The sequence below is a fragment of the Carlito syrichta genome, unplaced genomic scaffold (assembly GCF_000164805.1).
Source record: "Carlito syrichta isolate Samal-C Ts95f unplaced genomic scaffold, Tarsius_syrichta-2.0.1 Scaffold316473, whole genome shotgun sequence".
Classification (NCBI taxonomy): Eukaryota; Metazoa; Chordata; class Mammalia; order Primates; family Tarsiidae; genus Carlito; species Carlito syrichta.
The window spans coordinates 105218-129438 of NW_007260569.1; the positions used below are offsets into that span (position 1 = coordinate 105218).

A 24221-nucleotide genomic window follows, 5' to 3' on the forward strand; every position below is an offset into this window, starting at 1 on the left:
CTGAGATCTAGTAGAGAGAGCTTGAAAAACCATGGCTTCTCCACCTCCCAGTCGCCTCCAGATAGGGCTGCTTCTGTTGTTTTTGATCTGTCATTGTCAGAAATAATAGAATATAATAATGCACAGCAAGGAAAGGAAATTATAGACAGAACTACAATAGTGGATTCAATACAGGACGGGAGGTAGAGAAATCATTAAATGGACCCAGGGCACAGAAGCACCAGAGTATGCATACCTCCTGAATGGGAGCCAGCATTTAGTTGTCATGACAATGTAAATGCAACCAGATTGATAAACATTATAGGATCATTAATGACAATGCTTCCACAAACTCATGTTCTGTATAGCTATTTTCATATTTGTTCTAAATTAGTACAGGTGTTTCCAACTCTCTTGCTGGGAAAAATTGAATAATATACCAACACAATTACACAAAGTAAACCATGTGTACAGGGATTTTGACATTTGTTGAGAATTTTCACACGTGCAACATCACTTTTGAATCTCTCAATTGCCTCTACCTAAGGAAAAATTATTCCCATATTGGAAGGAGAATGTGGAGCCTAGAGATTCAGTACTTTTGCCAAGAACGCAGAACACAGACTGCAGATGGACAAGTTGGAACTGGAACCTGTAATGCCTGCATCTTCCATCTTCCACTCTTCCCACCATGAAGAACATTCCGTTCAACTAGGTCAACCAGGTTTACTGACTGTGTATTGAAATTCAGTGTTTTGGGGAATCAGTCAAACCACTGACCTTCAAAATAAACATTAACTAAGTTAATAATTACAGTACCACTGAATAAATTGCAGTTCAGAAGAATTTGGTTTTCACCTTTAAAATGTGGATGAGCTCAGGACCTGGTGAGCTCCTTTTGCAGGGCCAGAAGAAGAAGCCTTTATTTACTGCTTGGCACACAAAGTTATGCACTACCAAAGGACCACATCAGCTTACTTCATTCAAATACTCTCAATTGTTCTCTGCAGAACACTCATTTCATTCCTTGACTGCTCTGCTCTCTTTTCCTGTAGCTGAGCTGAGGCTCCTGCCTGGACCTTTCTCTTTATAGAATAAAAGAATCATAGATAATTTAAAATTAGAAGGGATCTATGAGATCAACTAAACTTTGCTTTGTATTTTTAGGATGAATAATTGGCGATTTCGCAAAATTAAAAGTGTCACCAGTCCATCAGTACAACACTTTGTCTTATAATCCCTATTTTCCAACTCTTAGGTCAGGTACATCTCACATCTCATCCAAAAGAATTTCCATCTTGGTTCAAATGATCAGGAGAATATCAGCAATAAGCCCTGTGCCGTATCCAAGTGGGGGAAACCTCAGCTTGACTAGTGTGTAAATTAGAGCAGTTTTTGGTTTTTTGATTATATAATAAATATTTAGAGCAGTTTAGCTTTCCAGAAATGCTATGTGAGAAATGCACAGCTCCCACTTACCCCTTCTCTGTACCCACAAACAGCCATGATATCTTCCCTACACTCTTCCCATGTGTTCCTCTCTGCTTCTATCTTTGTAAAGACAGTATGGCCTCCTAGGACTCTACTTTCTTTATTTTCTTATTTGCATCAAGCAACAAAAAAAAAAAAAACAAGAAAGTATAAAAACAGACCCAGCAATGAATAATATTTTTTATTTGGAGCATGCACAAATCACTTTTTCAGTTTTATGGTGATAACATATTATCAGCATAGCACTAGAGAAGTGCAAGTAAATGTGGCCATCACAAAAGTGCTACATTATGCAGTGATCTGATGAACTCTCTTTAATGAAGGTTGGATGTTCACTGGATCTTGAGAAAACGGAACATGTGAGAGGAGAAACTGGAGAAGACATCTCGAAGAGTGGGAAAGGTCCCCAAATAAAAAGAGTTTCAGGCAATAGCATATCAACAGCCAGATGGCCTCTCCTTCTTCAGACAGGAATGAAACAGATCTGGTAGGAGCGGGGCATAGAAATAGTACCATTTCCAACGGTAGTGGTATTGAGGTCCTTTGGATCTATCAGAGATTTCAGGTTAAAGTCCTGTAAAATTGAAGTCAGGAATAAAAATAGCTCCATACGGGCCAGTCCCTCTCCAACACAAATCCGTTTCCCTGAAAACAAAACAAAAACAATGAAAAACAAAACACAGAAAGTAGTTATCCTGGTGTGTAACTGTGACTGTGACTAATACTGAATACTGAATTTTTGACTGGCAAAAACAGAATATGAAGTCATGGATTAGGGATTGGATAGATACATTTATGGGTGGATGAATACAGGAATGGATGGATGAACAGATGGATGGATGGTTGAATAGATGAAAGCATGGTTGAATAGACAAATGGACAAAAAATGAACATATTTGCAAACTGATTGACATTAGTCTGATCTTAGCCGACACATTTCACTAAACAAGTATTCATGGCAAGCATTTCACTAAGTATTCCCACATTATAACTGCTCTTTTAATATTTTGAATTTTCACCCATGTCATTATCAAAACACCTCCACATTTTTGTGTCTCCCTCTCCCTGATGGACATCTCATGCTCTTTCCTTTCACTCTTTAAACTGTCTGTTCTGATCAATAGCCATTCACACTCTTCATCAATTTCCATCACACTGTGAAGTTTTAAGGTTTATATTGTGCTGTTCCTTTTGTGCAAGAAGAACTTTTATTACACTACATTTAAGACATAGGTTAAATTGTATGTGCTCTTTACGTTCCCTGTGATCCTCTCAAGTAATAAAATCTTGCACTCTCTGGGTTTTTGCAATGCTGTATTAATGCTTCCATTGAAGAATGTATCACTGGAAATAATCATACCTTAATTACATTAATTAATTTTTATTGTTTTACTGAAATTAATCTTCTAGAGGGGAAATCTCTGTCATTGTCATCTTTGCATCTACAGTGCCAGATAGAAACAAGACATCAAAGATAACAGAATGAAGTGAGAAGATCCCATGGCCAGACTCATCACAAACAGCGCATGTGCGGGATGAAGTTTCCAGGATGTGTTATCATAACTGGAGGAAAAGCAGGGTTCTTTGGAATTATCACAGAGTATCCTGCTACATTCCCAATGTTTGCCTGTGTCCATGGTTATTTGGCACAGGCTTGAGTTTCTTGATTTGGAGTAAATACCCTCTTCCTGTGATTCATTGCCTGGTAAAAATGTCCTGACTTCTCTTTTTGTTTTCTCTGCCTTCTTCGAGGCAGCTAAAATGTCACTTGCTCTTAGATAGTTGCTTATTCCATTTTATGCCTGGATATGAGTTATTAGAGGGCAAATAATTAGGCAGCTTCTCCCTCTGTCTCCTATTTCCAGCAGGCTATGTTTTACTCTCCCATGGTTCTAGTCCTACTGAATCATGATGATCTGGTTACTCGTCTACTTTCCTGAATTGTGTGAGGCCCTTTGGTGCTCGTTCTGTGCTTTTTGATACTTGTATCCCTGCATCTCATCAAGAGGGTTTAGGGGAAACACGTGAAATATACTCAGTGAAGTTCTGGAGTTAGATACATTCCTCATGGCAAGCAAAGATAGTCTAAATGAGTTCTAGGAGGAGCTCTTGGGTGCCTTACTGATCAACAGAATTCAACCATTCAATAGTTTTCTTTATTTGAAAGAATGGTATCAACTCCTTCAATCCTCACTAATCTGACTAAAAACAAGGGCGTATCATAACTAAGAAACACATGGGCACTGACAGCGGAACTTTTGATCATGTACAAAGAATAATTCTATCAGTTCCAGAGGGGATATCATGTAAGTTCCAACTGATTAAAAGAATACATTTTTCCCTGATTACAAACGGAAATGAAATTCTGTTACCTGTTGAGAATGGCATGAAGTAGGAACTTTTCTTGAAGTTGCCACTTTCATCCAGAAAGTGACCGGGATCAAACTTCTTTGGGTTGGAGAATGCCTTGTCATCATGCAGCACAGATGTTAAGTATGTTAATACCATTGTGTCCTGGAAATAATCGGCATTAATAAACCAAGTTATAAAGAAGTCATGCAGTTGTAAGAAACAATGGTAATCACCTAGTCAATAATTTTGAAGTATAGATAAGAAAATGTTAGTCCATGCAAGAGCAGTGACATTACTTGCTAGAAAGACCCAGTAATAGACAGGGATGAGTTTAATCAGTGATTCTGCAGAGGTTCCCTCCAATCGACTTAAAGTAATGAGTACCGGGGTACTTGGGGCAAGCGTCTTAATGTCATCTGTTCATCACTAAGCTTGTACACTGGTCTTTGTCCCCAATTGCAGCTCTTCTTCACCACTTCAGTTTCCATACATCTCATATACAGTATATATGGTTTAAAATATATACATTATTGAATATTTGAAATGATATTCAAAATGTCCAGAGTATCTGTTCATAGAACTTTTGTTAATAAACATATGATTTATTTTAAAATGACATCTTTTACATTGAAAAACAAGCATAGTGAAAAGTATAAAACTGCTGAGCGTTTATCATCGCTGTGACGTTTGTCTTAATTTTAAAATATGGAAAGATATGTTTCACAGATTAACCCAAGATTAAAAGACAGATGAGTAACGATAATAGAAAAATCTTCAACTTAGTAACAATTTAGATCAGAATCATCATGTCAGGCAAGTATTATCGGCTAAAATTAAGACTGCTGATCATGATTTTTGGAAGCAGAATTTACATAGAGTTTTAAAGTGCTATGTCATAGATTTTTATTAATTACACATAAAAAGCAGAATCCGGGCCGGGCTCTCAGCCTGTAATCCCAGCACTTTGGGAGGCCGAGGAGAGTGGATTGCCTGAGCCAGCGGGTTAGAGACCCGCCCAGGCAACTTGGCAAGACCTCGTCTCTACAATAAATCAAAAATTAGCTGAGTGTGGTAGCGTGCGCCTGTAGTTCTGGCTACTTGGAAGGTTGAGGCAGGAGGATTACTGAAGCCCAGCAGGGCGAGGCTGCGGTGGTAATGAGTCTGCCACTGCACTCCAGTCTGGGCGACAGAGTGAGCCTCTGACTCAAAATAAAATAAAATTAAATTAAAAAGGCAGAATCCCTGCAATAAAGTTTTCTGGCAGTTACCACTTTACTACGTGAGAAACTTAGCATAATGGCATAGATGACATTATGTTCCCCCAATTCATCAATGTTTCAGTGGAATCTGCAAAGTACTTATGTAGCTATTTTGTCAAAACCATGATCAGAATCCAATCTCTAGAAAGCAATTATACAAAACCAGCATGTGACTACTGATTGGGAGTCTTCAAAAAGGGAAAATACTAAAAGAAACAAACACAGGAAAGAAAATGGTCTTGAATGCAGAAGTTTACAGGGACAATATAACCAAGTGATATGCTTGTTTCTTGACTGAATAGAAAATTGAAAAAAAGCAAAGCTATAAAACTGTTGTTGGAAATTTGAGAAAATTTACATATAAGCTGTATATTAGATAATATTGTATCAGCAGCCCTTGGGTCCACACCATATTATTATGTATTAGAAAAATCAACAAAGAGAAATTAAAGATACAAAAACATAAAAATAAAAATAATAATTATTAACCAATAGCAAGATGATGTATACATAAATTCCAAATACACCTACAAACTCCTAGCAATAATTAGTAAATTTAGCAAAGTTGCTGGATATAAGGTCATCAGTATAATACAATGAAAATATATTTCCATATACTAAATACAAAAAAGCCATTTAAAAAATTTATAACAACAGAATATTAATTTTCTATAAAAAACTAGTAAAAAATTTTCAAAATCCCTGCACTGAAAACAAAACATTACCAAGAAAACATAAGAAAGATCCCAAATTAGGAGCAATACCATAGTCATAATTTGAAAATTTGAACATAAAGATGTTAATTCTTTCTAAACTGAACTGCACATTGAAGGTCACACCGATAAAAATCTCAGAAGAGTGTTTTGAGAAATTGACAGATTCATATTTTATGAATTTATTTATCATTTATTTGGGCTAAAATCTTCATTGCCCTAAGCAAAACAGCAGAAAGTTCATCAAATTGGTACATCCATGGGTTTTGCAACTCTCTCATCTAGTGACGGTAACGATTGCAGCAATATTGTGAATTTGGGAATGTCAAAACTACAGAGGTGCAGTGTAGAAAAACAAGTTTACCTTGGGAGTAAAGTAGTTTCTAAATTTAACATCACAGGTCACCGCATGTGGCAGGTTGAGGGGAATGAGGTCAATGTATCTCTGGATCTCATGAACTACAGCATCCGTGTAGGGCATGTGGCTCCTGTCCTGCAGGCAGGGGCTCCGGTGTCTACCAATCACACAGTCAATTTCTTCTTGAATTTTAGCTGATAAGAAATGATAGAAGAGGAAAAAATGGCACCTTTGTTGTAGCAGTTCCAGGTTGCATAAAACATGATGAAGGTGTCCCAACAGCATTCTAAACACAAGTAACATGCCCAAGAATACACCCAAACATACAAAAAGAACTGCTAAAATCAGAATACATACAACTTTCCTACAAATAGTGCATACCTATTAATTAACATACATGGTAATGAATAAAAATAAAAGTAATGAGACATTTCAAAAAGTAAAAGCAACACAATTAACTCAAAGAATAGTCATACCTGCAGAAAGATAAACAGGAACCAAATATTACATTTGATCACAATAATATATGAAATTTAAAATGAAATTATAACCAGTTGATATATACATACGAAGTTTTTGTTGTGTGTGTGTGTGTGTGTGTGTGTGTGTGTGTGTGTGTGCAATCTACAATGGTACTCCCTTCATATTTTCACTTCCCAGATGTAGCCACTGTGAACATTGTAGCAGATTTGTCTAAAATTTATACTCATTTTATATTTTCATTTTCATTTTATTTATTTATTTATTTTAAAGATGTAGGGTACAATTCAAGGTTAGGTATACAAACACTGATCATGCAGGTACCCTTGTTGATGAGGTATGCCCCTCCCTCCCCCAGCAGTTTTCCTCAACTGCCTGTACCACATCCCTCCCCTGACAGTTTTCCACTACTGCCAATCGCTTTCTTATAGGAATATAATTGTTCAAGATCACCTTACAAGTGAGAACATATGGAACTCAGTTCTTTGTTTCTGTGATATACTCATACTTTCAAATGATGACTCTCTGTTTTGATTTCTTACTTGACCATTCATAGACAATATTTAATAAGAATTTTCATATCTGACTCCACCTCAGATAGACACACACCCACAACCAAGTATACACAAACACACGCAATTCTTTATACTTTTACTAGAATATATTTATACCCAAATTTCTAATTATATTAATATTAATAGTTTACATAATTATGAATACATGTATATTTTTACCTGCTGAGACAACTATGATTGCACTTTATTTTTTGTACTTTCTTGGACTTAACAATGTCTCTATGCTAGAATTTATAATTTTATAGTTCCCAAGTTCGAATTATGTGAAATTTGATTAGGTAGATGTTTCTAGCTCCTATAATAGTTTCTCAGTTGTTGGGGAACCTCAGACTATCCATCACTTCTCTTTTATTCTGTGTCTTCTCTCACATGCACACTACTGGTCCATTCTGAAACAGTTTTCTAGACTAGGTATGCAACAGTCCCTGACACTCTCATTCTCCCACATGCGGTCTCTTTATTCCTGGCTGTAATGAGATTCACTGAGTTGATTTCAGGCATTTGGCTGAAGCACAACCTCCAGTATTGAAGAAATGGAAACTAGAACGCAAAATTTGTGGCAAAGATATAGTTTTTAAGATATCTTTTTTCCCCTGTGAATACACAAGAAAATAGTTATGCTTGAGAATTCTAGTGCTGTTCTGATTCCTAATCCCTTATATGTGACCTGATATATACATTTAAAATTTTTTCCTTTAATCCTGATATTTTGAAATTCAATGAGTCTGTGTCTGGGTGGGGAATGTTTTTATTTATTTACTCTGGTGAATACTGTAAACACATTTCTATTAAGATGTTAAAATACCAGTATATTTTCTCTGGAGCTGTTCTCTCTCTGGTGGATAGATCTGGCTACTGAATTTCAGGAAGAAAAATGGGGAATAAAGTTAAGTATCTCAGAATTCAAAGAGTACAACTTTAGAAAACCTTTCTTTCCAGCTCTACACAGCGTTCTTTTTCTGGCACTGCCCAGTGTCTCTGTGTGCAGGACTTCTTAGGCTCAGTCTTTTTTAGAGAATGAGCCTCTGTTTTCCTGTGAGGGAGAGTTAGATATCTGATGAAAGGAGCTGAGTAGGAAACCTCGGCAGAGAGTCCAATGTTTCAGCCTCATTCTTTGCAACGGTACTGCCATGTACTTAACCTTATGGGAATTGTATGGGCATGGATTTGCTTTTCTTGCTTGATAAATCATTTTTAGCTATTTATGTATAAATTCATCTTCTGTGATGAGGCAACATTCACCCTTTTATCTGTTCTCCATATTTCAGAAATTTGGCAAAGACTTGATGACTGTTTCCTGTACTGCTCTCCACTTTAAAACATGAGTGTTAATCTGTAACTAAGCAATTAAAATTTCAGTGAAATTCAGGCAGAGGAAAAGATTTTTTATCTTCCATAGAAATATATCTGTTTAAGGTAAATTTCTAGAGAAAATTGTGCTAACATTAATACAAATTAATAATAAAATAAAAATTAATAATAAAATTATTAACTCCCCTTCACAAAATTTTTATCTTGCCAGACACAAGTTTTATGGAAAATACTTCTGAGTAATACACTTCTGTTAAATACATCTTCTGCCTAAATGAAAGCATCAGTCTTTTTAGTATAGAGGGTTATAAATATACATAAGAATACTATTTTCCAAAGAATACTGTTTTCTTTCTTTAAGTTTTAAGAAAGCATCTCAGACTAAAAATTATGTTAGGAAGCCTCAGGATATTTGGAAAATTTACATTTATGATTTAATAAAAAATGTCTACTTTCTCTACTCCCACATTAGAGCTTGCAATTTTCAGAAAGATATGTACCTTTTAAATACATCTATTGCTAAATGCACACTTTTCACAATAAGACCCACATGCAATTCCAGGTAATGTACAGTGACTCCACCTCACACAAAATAATGCCCATAAAATCTAGAACCTGCACTATTACTCTATTGTAATTTTTTCTTCTGGTATGCTTTCATTCTGTCTGTCATCTCCCCTATTTTCCAAAGATATCCATTGGAATCACATAATTAAATTAAGAAAGCTTACAGTCAATGACATAAAAGTTTAAATAATGAAGCTTCTCTAGGAGAAATATTGGAAGACACCAGCAATATCTTCTCAATATCTTTCTGATATTCACTTTGCTCATAATCTGTGGCCATTCCTGTGACCTTGGGGTGCTTCAGAAGGAGCAGAAGTCCTTATCTCAGAGTGATGCTTGTAGTCTCTGTCCCAGCCACAAATAGATCAATGACTGTGCCTGCCGAGTTTTCAAGAGTGAATTCTGTCTGCAAGTTGTGCTTTTCCTAGGAAAAATTTGATGCAGTTACCTGGCAAATTGTTTTACCAGCATATTTAATTACAGTTAACTTAAGACAATTTACAATGTTACAAACTTAGCCAGCAAATTACCTGAAGTGTGCAGTGTTAGACAAAACTTCTGTTATGGTCTGGCAGAAACTGTACATTAGTTGACCCAAACTTAATTTGCTATGATCTATTCTTGGCTTGCCTGTAAATCCCACTCATCAAAATCTTTGCTGCTTAGGTTAACCACGCATCAAATTTATTCCTGCAGAAAATAAAAGCAGGTTGTACTGATATCTATCTTAGTCTGTTTTGTGTTTTATAACAGAATATCACACACTGGGTAAATTACAAATATAAGAAATGTATATCTCATGGTTCTGATGTCTGGGACGTCCAAGAGCTTGGAACTGGCCTCTAGCAATCACTTTCATGCTATGTTACTACACAGTAAAAGGTGGAAGGGTAAGAAAAGGCAAGGCTGAGTGAGCAAGAGGGCTGAACTCATGTGCGTAAAAAATTTACTTTCTGAAATAAAGACAATGTATTTATGAGGGCAGAAATCTCATGACATAATCACCTATTATTTGACCTTATCTTCCAACTCTATTTCATTTGAAATTTATTTTACAATACATAAACTTGGGGTAATACATTCAGACTATACATGCCCCTTTTAATTTTCTGCTTCTTACTCAAAATACAGTCGTGAAGGAGGAGGTGGGATGAACCTCATCTTGGAACATAAATCATTAAAATGAAAGCCTATATGAATACGGTGAAAAAAATGGAAGATATTTGACTCTCTGATGCTTTAGGATTACCATATTATCACTGGACTGGTGCACCATGAAACTCCCTGTTTTGAGACAAATTAACCCACTATATGATTATGCTATTATTTACTAATTTTTTATTTGAATGAAAACAATTTTAGTTAATAGAAATAGGTGTATTAGGAACCCATCATGAAAAGCCTTTAAAGTCTGATTTAAAAATTTGTAATTCTTTGTCTCTATCAAAATTTACATAGACTCAATATTACCCACGCTCTCATTATGAAGTTGAAATTTGTAACACATATAAAGCAACAAAATATATAATGAGTTATAGTGACAGATAATGGGTTGATAAGAACAAGGGAAGACCAAAACTGCTGTGATTCACACGGGAGGCAATAGGCAACATACCCAAGAAAACAGCTACAAAAATAAATAGGAATATACCAATTGACTAGAAATGCTACAAAGACAGAGAGTTTAGGCATGAGTTTTCCATGTGCTATAAAGCTGAGAGTAAGAACAATGCAGAACTCAAAGCTAAGAGACTAATTGAAAGGAATTCTCATATATTGAAAGGTGTGATTAAAAAAAGAAATTGGCACAGGAAAGCAGCTTTAGTGAACACTGAAATCATATGAACAGAATTGACAACAACGAGACAGTTTTAAATATCGAGTACAGAGAGTTATAAATATTCAAAAGAATGCTATCTTCCAACCAATCCTTTGACCTTCCTTAATTTAATGATGTTGTAATAAACTCTGGATTTCTAATACCTAATACTTTTAAGATAAATCATTTCAAAACCTCTACTTTTTGAAAACACAGTCAACTCTCCTGCTACTGTCAGCTTCACAGTTTTCTAAGCTTGTGAGCTGAAAATTACTTTTAAGTCAGTAATAAAACCAGTAACTCAGTGTTTTTATAAAAATATTTTTATCTGTTGAAGTGAATTTGGAAATTAAGTGGTCATGCACAATTAATGTATGATAATTATGCTATACTATAAAAATGTCAGAAGAAATTCAAAAAATCTAAATACACACAAAAAATTTAATGGCATAGATTGAGACACAACTTTCTTTTTTTAATGGAAATATTTTGTTTTTTATTTTGTTTTTACTTTAAAGATGTGAGATACAATTCAGCATTTGGTAGATAAGTGGTCATTATACAGGTAAACTTTAAGTCTTCCTTTGGTCTCCACTTTTCCTGGTTTGAGATCAGGTACCCTTTTAATGTTATGTGCCCCCCTCCCCTGGCTCTTTCCCGCTATGCCTATCCCTTTCTTATAGTATTATGATAAATGTTCAGGGTCTGCTTATGAGTGAGAATATGTGATACTCAGTTCTTTGTTTATGTGATAGATCACTAAATCCATTCAAATTGCTGCAAAGTCCATAATTTTATCCTTACTTATGGCTGCAAAATATTCCTTCATGTATATATACCACATTTTAAAACCCAGTCCATTTTTAATGGTTGGTTCCATGTTTTTGTTGTTGTAAATAATGCTGCTATATACATGTGTGTGCATATATCTCTTTTATAAAATGATTTGAGTTCCTCTGGGTATAATCCAGTAGGGGGATTGCTGAGTCATATGGAAGGTCGATTTTTAGATTGTTTTTAGGAACTGCCACAATTTTTTTCCACAGAGGTTACACTAGCTTACACTTTCACCAACAGTGTAGAAACATTTATTTTCCCCTGCATCCTCTCCTAATATTTCTTTAAAAGCATCCCTGGAGTAATGTCACAATGACAGTAGATCAGGAGGTACAGGATTTGGTTATGCACCAAAACAATCATTGAATTGACCTTGTACAATCTTTCTGAAGAAACTATTTTAGAAACGTAGAGTCAAGCCAAACACACATCCAGGGAAGTTCATGATTTTAAAAAGTGTCTGAAAAATTTGACTTCTTGCATGAAGACTGACACTCCTCATAGCCCTGCTACCATGGGGTAGGCAGTTTTGGAGACAGTGTACTGTATGGCTGGTGAAGTTTGCTTGTCTCATGCAGGATAGTGGGAACTCTTAAAATTAAAAAACAAAGGTTATGTCTTTTGATTGTTGATAGGGCAATACAAAATCTGGTCATTGTTTCAATCTCTGACTGGCATTAGTGAAGGTTATTTAAGGTAAAAGAATTCTTTTTAAAGAAAATTGATCTAAGAAATTAAAAATATTTTTCCAGGTCATTTAGTGATTGAAAAAATAACAGAAAAGTTATTTAGGTAATCACTTAAGACAAAAAAATAGTCTTTACAAAAATACTTTGTGAATGTTGCAAAACAAATAGATAACTGAAGCCTTCATCAACTAACACAGTAACTGTTAGAAGAGAAGAACACCTTATTTTTAATGTAAACATATTGCATCATATTAAATTTCAAATTTTCAAATGAGATAACTCAGCAAGGAAACAAGTAATATGACACATTAGTAGTAATAAGAGAATTTGACAGAAATCATCCATAAGGAAACCCTGACATTAAACTTACTAGATGAAGCATTTAAATTAAATGTCTTACATATCCTCAGAGAGCTAAAGGAAACTATAAAAAAGAAACTAAGTAAAATTTGGAAAAAAAATGTGTTAAAAAGTCAGGAGTATCAATAATGAGAAAAAATTATATTTAAAAATCCAAATAGAAATTACAGAGCTAAAAATTCAACAGATGGAAAAAATTCTAGAAGTTCAACATCAGAATTAAGCAGGCAGAAAAAATTTACAGCAAACATGATGAAAGGACATCAGAAATTATCCAGTCAGAATGGCAGAAAGAAAAATGAACAAAGAAAAGTGCACAGCCTAACTAACCTATGAAGTTCCATGCAGTGTATCAGCATACACATTGTGTGTGTCCCAGAAAGTGCAGTGAAAGAAAAGACAATGAAAAAACATTTAAATAAATGGCAGCTAAAAATCTTTCAATATTAATGAAAGCAATGAACCTACGCATTCAAGGAGCTCAATAAATTCCACAAACAATAAAACCTAAGAAACTCCTTCTAAGGATTATTTTAATCTGATTGTCAAAAATCAAAGAAAGAGAGAGTATTTAAAACAGCAAGAAACAAGATATTCACAATGAGAGAAAAAGCCTCAATAAGAAAAACAGCTAATTTTTCTGCAGAAAGTATGGAGGACAAGAATTGTTGGAATAGAATATTTAAAGTGTTGAGCACACAGAAAAATGATTCACTAAATATTCGATAGCTGGCAAACCTATCCTTCTGTGGTAAATAAGAAATTAATGCATTTCAAAATAAAACAAAAGGTAAGGGGTTTCTGCACTGCTTTAAAGAAATGCTAAAGGAATTCAACTTAGAGGCTGAATCAAAAGGTCACTAGAAAAAAGAACCAAATTCAAATTAAGAAAGAAAGATCCCTGTTAAGAGTAGCTATATAGGTAAATATAAAAGTTAATATTATATTGTGTATGTAATAATTTTAAAAATTTCTATATGATTTTTAAATGCATAAAATAGTAACTATAAAACTATGCAATGGGCACATGCTGTATAAAAACGTAATTTTTGACAACAACAGCATAAGGGGGAAATGGAGTTGGGTGGAAGTGAAGATAATGTATATATTTGAAGGAAATTTGGCATTAATTCAAATAGGTTTTGTAAATTTAGAATATTAACAAAATTTTACATGCTACCTACTAAAAATAATTTTAAACATATTCAAAGAAAAAAATTAAGAAGGAATCAAGAGTTTACTGAAAAAATAATCTATTAAAAAAGACAAATTTGAAAGAATTGAGGAACAAAAAACATATAAAACATACAAAAAGAAATAGCTAATAGCTTAGGGAAGTCTTTCAGTGCAACTAATCACTTCAATTACAAACAGACCTGAATTACTATATAAAATACAAATCTCAAAAGAATAATATTTTTATAGAAAGCTCTTTGCTGTCTGTGAGAAACTCACTTTATACCTAAAACCACAATTATGTTGAAAGTAAAAGTATAGAAAACGATGTCCCTTACAATCTGTAAACAAAGAGAGCTGAAATGGGTATACTAATACCACACAAAATGAATTGAAAGAGAAAATTGCCCAAAAAAAGCAAGTAAAAATATTTTATACTGCAAAAAAATTATAAATTCATCAAGAAGATTTTATATATGTGTATTCACATTCATTGGTGAATGAAGCAGATATTGAAAGTATTAAAGGGACACTGAGACATTCTACAATACTAGCAGAAACTCTCCATACCTAATTTTTGCTAGTAGACATCTAGATAAAAGATGAATAGAGACATAAATGAGTTGAACCATACTACATACCACTACATCCAAAGTATATATAAAGAAGAGTTTACTCAGAAACAGCAGCATATACATTCTTCTCAAGTGCACCTAAAACTTTTTCCAGGTATGCCATATTTTAGGTTATAAATAATTTTCAATATTTTTAAAATATCAAAATCATGCAAAAGTTTTTTTTCAAGGCACATTAAAAATTACTTAGAAATTAATAACAGAAAAAACCTAAATGTTAAACAACATACTTTTGAAGAACGAATGTGTTAAAAGAAAATACTGCAAATATTGGAAAATGTTTAGAAGTAAGTTAAAATGCACAATAATCTAAAATAATAATATGCAACAAACTAAGTTTTTATAAGAAAATTGCAGCTCTATCTACTTTTAAATAGAAGGAAGTGCTCAAATCAACTTTATAACCTAGGAACTAGAAGGACAGCAAACTAAAATCTAGCAGCTGAAAACAGAGATAAATGAAAAAGAAAATAGAAAAACAATGGAATAATCATTAACACCAACACTGCTTCTCTTAAAAGAAACCAACAAAATTGAAAAGCTGTTGGAAAGACTCACTACACAGAAAGAAAAAAACCACCAATAAGTGAACTCATAAATGAAAAAAGAAAAATTACTGATTTTATATAAAAGCGATTATAAGACAATACTACAAACAATTGTAAGCCACCAAGTTAGTTAATCAAGGAAAACTTCGTAAAGGTGAGCAAAATACCAAACCTTACTCAAAGTGAAATAGAAAGCGTGAACACATTTACAGCTAGTAAAGATATTTAATTATTCATCAAAAACTCCAAAAAGAAAAATCCAGCTTAAGACGACTTATTAGTCAATTCTACCAAAATAATTAAAATGGCTAAAATTAATATTACTCAAATTCTTCACCCCAAATTAAAGGAAGAGCAGATATTTCTTAAGTCATTCTTTGAGGCATCCTGATATAAAAGACAAAGTTGTGACAAAATCAATATTTCTTATAAATTCAAATGCAATTATTCTCAACAAAATACTGGTAAACAAAATCCAGAACCACATTAGAAATATTAAACACACACACACAATCCAATTTTTAGATGTACACAATCTTTGGGTACATGTTTCTTTTCAGAAGGGCATACATATTGCCAATGAACTCAAGAAAAAATATTAAACTGTAGTAATCATTAGAAAAAAGTGAGTCAAAACTATTAAGAGATACCAACTTACATATTAGGAGTAAACAAAAGAAAGCAAAAAGTTTTTACTATAAGAAGAAGGTATTGGAGCCATTGTGTTCTCTTGATGGGAGTGTAAAATGCTGTAACCACTATGGAAAACAGTATGGCAGTTTTTAAAACATTAAATGTAGATATAACTAAGCAATTCTGCTTCTGAAAATATATCCTCCAAATTGGAAACAGGATATCAAAAAAATTTGTATACCCATTTTTACAGTAGCATATTTGCAATAGTCAAGAAAGGCCTGTGTCCACCAACAGATGAATGAATTTTTAAAACGTGGTGTACACATACAATGGAATAATGATCACCCTTAAAAAAGAGAGAATTCTGACACATTCCAGAGCATAGTAATCCATCTACACAAAGTAGGTATTAAAAAACCAAAAAACTCCTAACGGCAGCAGCCAAAGAGAAAAGGTCAGACTACCAATCGGGGAAGACCACTGAAACAAGAATCCTAGAAAAAAATATAGGAAACATTCTTTTGCACATTGGAGTAGGCAAACAATTGTTGATCAATTCCCCCAAAACGAATGCTATAAAAGATAAGGTAGACAAGTGGGACCTCATCAAACTGGAAAGCTTTTGCAAAGCAAAAGAAACTATCAAGAGAGTGAGGAGACAACCCATAGAATGGGAAAAACATTTGCTAATGATGCATCTAACAGTTCTAATGCCCAGGGTCTACAAGAAATTCAAATGAGATGAAAGAAAGGAAAAACAAACAAATAAGCAATTCTATCAAAAAGTGGGCAAAGTCGGGCTCGGTGGCTCAGCCTGTAATCCTGCATCTTTGGAAGGCTGAGGTGAGTGGATTGCCTGAGCCCGCGGGTTCAAGACCTGCCTGGGCAGCGAGACCTCATCTCTACAATAAATCAAAAAAAAAAAAAAAATCAGCCGGGCGTGGTAGTGCGTGCCTGTAACTCTGGCTACTTGGAAGGCTGAGGCGGAAGGATCGCTGGAACCCAGCAGATCGAGGCTGCGGTGGCCGGAAGCAGCCACTGCATTCCAGTCTGGGTGACGGAGTAAGATTCCAAAGTCAAAAAAAAAGTGGGCAAAGGACATGAATAGACATTTTTCAAAAGAAGAGATACAAGCAGCCAACAGATACATGAAATACTCACTAATCATCAGAGAAATGCATCTAAACCACGATGAGATACTTCCTAACTCTGATAAGGATGGTCCTTGTCAATTAATCAAAAAACAATAGATGCTGTTGAGGATGTGGAGAAAAGGGAATGCTTCTGCACCCCTGGTGGGAGTGCAGGGTACTTCAGTTTCTATGGAAAACAGTGTGGCGAATGCTAAAAGACTTATTGACTTTCCATATAATCCAGCAATCTTTCTGGGAATTCAGCTGGGGAAATGTAAATCATTGTACAAAAAAACCACACCTGAACATGCCTGTTCATAGTTGCACTACTTACAATAGCAAAAACATTGAAACAATCCCACTGTGCATCAAAAGTGGACTTGATAAAGAAAATACATTACATATACATGAGGGGTATTATGCAGCCATAAAGGTCAAAATCATGGAGTCTCCAAATTGGATGCGGCTGGAGATCATCATACTGAGTGATCTATCACAGAAACAAAGAACTGAATACCGACTTTTCTCACTTATAAGTGGGACCTAAACATTAATGATGTTAGTACAAGGGTGGAACTGGCAGTCGATGAACACTTCCATGGGAGAAAGGGAAGGGAAGGGCAGGTGGCAGCACAGAGGGAAACTCGTACTAAGCCAGGGAAGTGAGAGCCAGTTGGAGGTCCAAACTTCACCTGCACAAAGTCTGCTTGTGTAACTAATCCAGACTTGTACCTCGCATATAAATAATAATAATAAAATTAAAATCTATTTAATATCACATTGTGAAGGTCTAAAAGCTCATGCCCTAAAATCATGGGAAGGATAAAACAAAGTACATCTACTTTCACCACTGCGATTTGACAAACTTCAGAAAGTCCTATCCAGAACAATTGGACAAGGGACAAACTAATTTTAGATGAAAAAGGAAGATGTAAATCTGCTTTTATTTCAAGATAATACGATTATCTATGAGGAAAAATCCACACATGCCAGAACTAAAATGACTGCATCTAACAAATGATATCCACACAATTTCAGGATAAAAGATCAATGCAAAAAATTAGTTCTGTTTCTATATAGCAGTATTGAACAATATGAAAAATGAGGAAATAATTACATTTATAATAACATCAAAAAGGATAAAAAGCTTAGAAACTATAAGCGAGAAAGGTAAAAAAACAACTCCCCTCAAAACTGGCACACTAGAAACTACTAAATGTTGGCCATGTGTAGGGCTCACACTTCCAATCCCACAAATTTGGGAGTCCAAGGTGGGAAGATTGCTTGAGCCCAAGAGTTTAATCCAGCCTAGGCAGCATAGCAAGACCTCATTAAAAAAAAAAAAAGAAAGAAATGCACAAAGAAAAAAAAAGAAACTATCAAATGCTGTTTTAAAATACCTAAATAAATGAAAAATCATCCCACATTCATTGATTAAAAGACCTCATATTTTTAAATTGACAATTCTCCCCAAAATAACCTACAGAGTTAATGTTAATTCCGATCAAACTTCTAATGGCCTTTTTTTTTTCCAGGAATGGGAAAGTCAATACTAAATTCATATGCAACTATAAAAGAAGGATTTAATTTCTCCAATTCAAACTTCAACTAAATGTCACAATAATCAAAACAGTGTGATACTGGCTAATCATGGACATCAAGACCAATGGAATGAAGTTGAAATACAAACAGAAACCTAAATATTTGCAAACTGTTTGTTTCCAACACATATGTGACATCACTCAATCAAAGAAAGTTTCTTTAACAGTGTTAAGACAACTGGATAACCAGATGCAGAAATATATAATTGAGCCCTATTTCAACCCAAATACAAAATACAACTGAAAGGGGATGAAAAACCTAAATATAAGAAGTAAAACTACAAAACAATTACAGTAAAACACAGAGTTAAATCTTAACGTCTTCAGATGTGGCAGTGTGTTACACATTTGACACCAAAACAATTAAAGAAAAATGGACTAACTGGACCTCATCACAGTTAAAATATTTATGCATCAATGGGTAAAGTTAAGAATGTGAAGTGATGCCCTACAAACTGGGAGAGAATATTTTTATATCAAATGTATGTAAAGGTTTGATATCCAGCATGCATATGCATTCCTTATAGTTCAACAGTGTAAACTCAAGCAACTCTATTTAAAAGTGAACAATGAATTTGAATAACATTTTTCCAAAAAGGTATAAAAATAGGAAAAACATGTAAAAAGACTGAATATCTTTGATCATTAAGGATATACAAGTCAAAACCACAATGAAATACCACTTCACACTATCATAAAAAACTATAAAATTGCAAGTATTGATAATTATGTGAAAAACAGGAACCATTCAGCAATGCTTGTAGGAATGTAAAATGGGTGCAGTCACTATAAAAATGTTTATTTGTTTGTCAGAAAGATAAACATAAAACCACTACATGACCCAGAAATGCCATTCCAAGGACTCTACCGAAGACATATAAATACATGTCCATTAAGAAAATTGTACACACACGTTCACAGCAGCATTATTTACAAGAGCCAAAAGTGAAAATAACGCAAATGAATGACAAATTATTATATGTGTGTCTATAAAATAGAATATTATGTTATCTGGTGTCAAAAGAACTAACTACTGAGACATGCTGCACCTTAATTGACCTCCAAATCATTATCCAACAGATAGACACACAAAACCGAAGGTCCCAAATGCTATGAGTATTTTAAATATAATATATCCATAATGGGCATAATGCGACAAAAGATAGATTAATTATAACTACATTATGGGGTGGGCAATAGGGCAATGATCATTTAATGGATGTGGTATGCTTTCATTGAGGGATTTTTAAAAATTTTAACACTAGAGAGAGCTAGTGGTGGCATAACATTGTGACTATACTAAACGGCATTATTCCCTGACTGAATCAACAATTTAACATATCAAATAGCATTATGCCCTGAATTAGTTAATAAATTTAATGCAGTCCCTGTCAAAATCCCCATCAACTTCTTTGAAGAAATGGACAGTTTTATCCTAAAATTCACGTGGAGATTCAAGACTCAGAATACCCAGACTGATTTCGAAATTGATCAACTTTCAGAACTCACACTCCTCATTGCAAAACTTCATACTAAGCTACAATAATAAAGACTTCAAACAGTGTGCTACTAGCAAGAGGACAGACAGAAGGATCAATACAGAATAGAAAGGCCACACACTTTCACATTGATAATCAATTGCTTTGTGACAAGGGTGCTAAGAGAATTTGATGAAGAAAAAAAGATTTTTCAGATTGTGCAATGACAATAGAATATATGCTTACATGTTATCTGATAGGCACCAACCTCTAACTTCTTGTCTGTGCAAAGTGATTTTAGTTTACACTCAATTAAGCCTTCTTTCTTCCATCTACCTATTTTTCTCATCACACATCTCTGTACCTCTACACTAACCACACAACCCATCTGTAAAACCCTTATTGTCCCTCACTGCAAATGTGTTGAAGTTTATTTTAATCTGCAGAACATACAGGAAAGGAAGCCCACCTAGGATAAGCCATTCTTTTACATTCACATATACATTGTGTGCAAGATAATTCCCATCTTTGCCTTATGACATGATATTTCATATTTTCTAAGTTGTTTGTAATTGTTTCCACTTAACTAAAGTGTCCTTGTATTCTTCTCTTGTAGATTATTTTTATTTAAGCAAAAAGATTGGAAGAAGGTCAAGATGACTGACTGGAGGCAACTGGTGAGCATCTCTTAACAACAGGATCTGAAAAAGTGAGTAAATATTGGCTCTTCAGAGTGTCATCTGGAAGCCGATACAAAAATGCATCTGAGCCACTAAGAGCAAAGGAGATTTAGCCCCAGACACTTTCGGTTAAAACCCTGGCATGGAACCAGGAGAGGACCTCCTATGAAGGAAAGGGTAAATTACTAGGAGAGTTTTTACAGCCTTCTTATGGACCTCTGCGGGCCTAGTCATGGGAAAGAAACCTTCACACTCCCCAACCTTCCTCGCTCTACCTGAATGCAGAAATCCACCTGTAGTCTGGAAAGGGGCACTGCTCAAGCCTACATGGAACTTGGGAGGCTCTTGTTTCCTGTGAGTTTGGGAACCAGTTACCACCATTCTGCCACAGAAGGCCTCCGAAGGTCACATTCTGCAGCTAAGGACTGCTCCATGTGTGTGATCCTCCCTTCTTCTCTGGCCCCAACCGGGGTAACGCTCTTACCTCTGAGGCATCCCTCTCATGACATCCACCCTAAAATTAATCAGCGGTTGTATTTCCAGCTTGCCGCAGGAGGATGCTGTGTTGCAGAATGGAGGAACTGCCCTTCCGCAGTCTTGCCATTGCTGTATACGTCCCACCCGTGGAACAGTGAGGGGAAAAGGAGGACGCTCTCTACAACTCAGTCAGCAGGAGCACAGTCATCCCTGATAAGCCTGAAGAAGGATCCTACTCAGGCAGGAGGAGGGTTCCCCAACACTTTATTTTGGGGTGCTGAACCTTCCAGGCTTCTCCCAGTTGCCCATCAACGTTGCCCACATGCAGGACAAAAAGCAGTGTTGGGACTCCCAGTCCAGCAGGGCCCTTGCTTTCAAACCTATGGGAAAAGAAATGCCTCACCCAGAAAGGAAATTCTTGCCACACTTCGGCCTGTTACTTTGGCAGGCCCTGAGCCCGTGGGACTTCTTCCAGATGCCCACCAATGTTGCTTCTGTGGCCTCACCCATATGTGGGCGGAGAAGAGAAGTACTAGAACTCTAAGACAGGTGGGACCCCTGCTTCTTCTTCTTCTTTTTTGGGGGGTTGGAGTCTTACTTCATAGTCCAGCCTGGAGTGCAGTGGCAAGCTCACCGCCCGCCCAGTGTTGACCCGCTGAGCTCGGGCGATCCTTCCACCTCAGCTTTCCAGGTATCCGGAACTACAGGAGTGCACTACCATACCCGGCTAATGTTTTGATTTTTATTGTAGAGATGAGGTCTCGCCAAGTTGCCTGGGCTGGTTTCGAACCCGTGAGCTCAGGCAGTCCACTCACCTCCACCGCCCAAAGTGCTGGGATTACAGGCTTGAGCCACCATGCCCAGCCTGGACCCCTGCTTCCTAAGCTGGAGTATAAAGAAGGCCCCCACCATCTAGACTGGAGGAAGAAGGTGCCCCTTGGCACTGTTCGGTTCCCACACCTTGTCTGAACATCATAGCTGTGAATTAGAGCTACCCTGAGGACACAGCTTCAAGAGGTCATTGTTGTCTACACCCAAATGATGATACCCCTGCCTCATTCCCTGCAACCTGTGGGTTAGGAAGATAACAGAGAGTTGGGACACTAAAGGAAGTCAATAGACCACACACAATCACACCACAGACACACCCATATAAAAGGAAAACATTACAAAGCCACATTCCAATAACAACAAATTTAACTAATGAAAAGTAAATAAAATAAAAGGAGAAGAATCTTCCCCCAGAGATGAGAAGGAATCAGTGATCATATTCCAGCAATCAGAGCAACAGCAATCCCAAAAGCCAAAGTGTTATGACACCTACAAAGAGTCCATTAAGCTCCTGAGCAATGTATTCTAATGAGAATAAATTGTCCCGAATGACAGATAAAAATTTAGACTATGGATTGCAAAGTGGCCCAATGAGATCCAAGAGAAGACGGATACCCCAAGAAAACAGGCCACAAAAATGGTCCAGTAAGTGAAAGATTACTTGGTAATCCTAAGAAAGAACCAAACTGAACTGCTGGAATTGAAGTATTTGCTCCCAAAATTTCAAACACAATCACAAGCCTTAATAACAGACCATTCAGAAGAAATAATTTCAGAGTTGGAGCTCAAGCCTTTGGATTAACCCAGTATGATTTTAAAAAGCCTTTGAGAGGTATGGAATTATACAAGGACAAAATCTACAACTGATCAGCATTCCTGAGAGAGAAGGGGCAGGTGAGAAAAACTTGGAGCAAATGCTTAAAGATATTATCCAGGAAAACTTCTCCTATCTTTCTGGAAAAACTACCAGGCAGATACATGATATTCAGAGAATTCCTGTGAGGTACCATATTAGGCGACCATCCCCAAGGCACTTAGTCATTAGACCAACCAAGGTCAGCATGAAAGAAAAAATATCTGAAGAAAGCTAGCTAGAATAGACAGAACACTTATCAAGGCAGACTCATAGGAAGAGCAGCAGATCTCTTAGAAGAAAGCTTACAAACCATAACAGATTGAGGCCCCAATTGTAACACCCCCCAAAAATCAATGCCAGCAAGGAATTTCCTACCTGCCAAAATCAACTTCATAAACAAAAGAGAATTAAAGTTCTTCCTAGACAAGCAAGTGCTAAGGAAATTTGTCATCTTTAGGCTAGCCCTACAAGAGATGCTTGAGGGAGTTCAAAACATGGAAACAAAAGAATATCACCCAAAACAAAAACATGTGGAAGCATATAGCTTACTGACAATACAAATTAATCACAAACTTAATACACAAAAGAGCTTCATGACAACAATATGACAGGGAAAAAATTTCACATATCAATAGCTAACTTGAATGTTGATGACCTGAAAACACTACTTAAAAGGCACAAAGTGGCAACTTCAATTGAAAAACAAAACATGATTCATTCTTCTCCCACCTTCAGCAAATCAATCTCAATTCAAATGGCACCCACAGACTCAAGGCAAATGGATGGAGAAAGATCTTCCATAAAACTGGAAACATTCTGACTGGAGTTAGGTGGTATCTCAGTGTGGTTTTGATTTGCATCTCCCTGATGATTAGTGAGGTTGAGCATTTCTTCATGTGTTTGTTGGCTGCTCGGATGTCTTCTTTTGTGAGGTGTCTGTTCATATCTTTTGCCCATTTTATAATGTGGTTGTTTGATTTTTTCTTTTCAGCACATTTGAGTTACTTGTAGATCCAGGATGTTAAGCCTTTGTCAGACCTGGAGTTGGCAAATCCTTTTTCCCAGTCTGTAGGCTGTCTCCTTGCTCTCTTGATGGTTTCTTTGGCTTTGCAGAAGCTTGTCAGTTTAATTAGGTCCCACTTGTATATCTTCTCTCTTATGACCCTGGGTTTTGGGTTTTGTTCAGGAATTGGATGCCAGTTCCGATTTCCATGAGGGTATTTCTTTCCTTTTCTAAGGTTCTTATAGTTTGAGGTTTTACATTTAGGTCTCTGATCCATTTGGAGTTACCACCTAACTCCAGTCAGAATGGCAATTATTAACAACTCAAAAAATAACAGCTGCTGAAGAGGGTGTGGTGAAAAGGGAACACTTCTACAC

The 24221-nt window shown here is 35.8% G+C and overlaps 1 pseudogene; it reads right to left on the minus strand.

The window, feature by feature from the left end:
* Positions 1-1933: 1933 nt before the first annotated feature.
* The window catches only part of LOC103277061, a 35689-nt pseudogene continuing 13401 nt past the window's right edge, over positions 1934-24221 (minus strand).